This window comes from Manacus vitellinus, unplaced genomic scaffold, assembly GCF_001715985.3.
Source record: "Manacus vitellinus isolate BGI_N305 unplaced genomic scaffold, ASM171598v3 scaffold_0_pilon, whole genome shotgun sequence".
Taxonomy (NCBI): Eukaryota; Metazoa; Chordata; class Aves; order Passeriformes; family Pipridae; genus Manacus; species Manacus vitellinus.
The window spans coordinates 1-966 of NW_021938789.1; positions in this window are offsets into that span (position 1 = coordinate 1).

Sequence of the window (966 nt, forward strand, 5' to 3'; positions counted from 1 at the left end):
GTAGGATAAGAGTAGAGTAGGATAGATTACGGATGGGGTTAGATTTTCCAAGGGCGGGTTTAGGCTGGGGTAGAGTTAGGCTTAGGATGGCCTTAGGCTTGTAGGGGGTTAGATGTTAAGCTAGTGTTTTCCCAAGGGCGGGCTTAGGCTGGGGTAGAGTTAGGCTAAGATAGGTAGGATAGGCTTCCATCTTCTGCATCTACTCCACACGGGGTTGCCTTTTGCTCCCTTTCTGCTTCCAACTTGAAAATAAAGAGAAAGGTTGAGCAGAGATTGCCCAGTGTCAAGGCCTTTTCTGTTTCTCGTACTGCCGGGCTGGGGCTGGGGCTGGGGCTGCCTGGGGAGTTGTCTCTCTTCTTTCTCTCTTTCTCTCCCTCACCTTGTGAATTCGTCCCTTGCCTTCTCTCTTCCCTTGCACCGTAGCCCTTTTTCTAAAGCCCACTGCTGTGTGCTTATCCACTAGCTCTGGCACTAACAGACTACAGTCCATGCCAAGGATGGATTTTACTTGTAAACTAGTCGGAGCTTTTGCGGACCTTGGGACTCTGGGCATTACTTTGGAGCATGAGCATTTCCAAATTTTGGGGGTTCCCTTCTCCTTAAGGGTGCGATGTCTGAGCGAGCTGCTCGAGCGCAAGGTGGCCCTGCCTGTGGCAGGGGGTTGCAGTTCCCTGGTCTTTAGGATGCCTTCTAACTCCAAGCAGTCTTTGATGCTGGGAAGGAGGGCTTTTGCCTCCTGCCTCCAGCAGGAGGCCTCCATTCAGCCCTTTCTTTTCATCGACTTCCTTCAGCCTGCTGGGGGGAGGGTGCAGGACACCCTTGATCTTTTGTTTTCTTGAGGCACTGCTACTGTCTCTGGGAGGCCAGAGCATGGCTTCCCTAGTGCATCTCCTCCTCTTGGATACTTTGGAACCTTTCTAGTTCCTCTCGCAGCTCCACCAGCAGGCGCAGCAGACCAGCCACCTG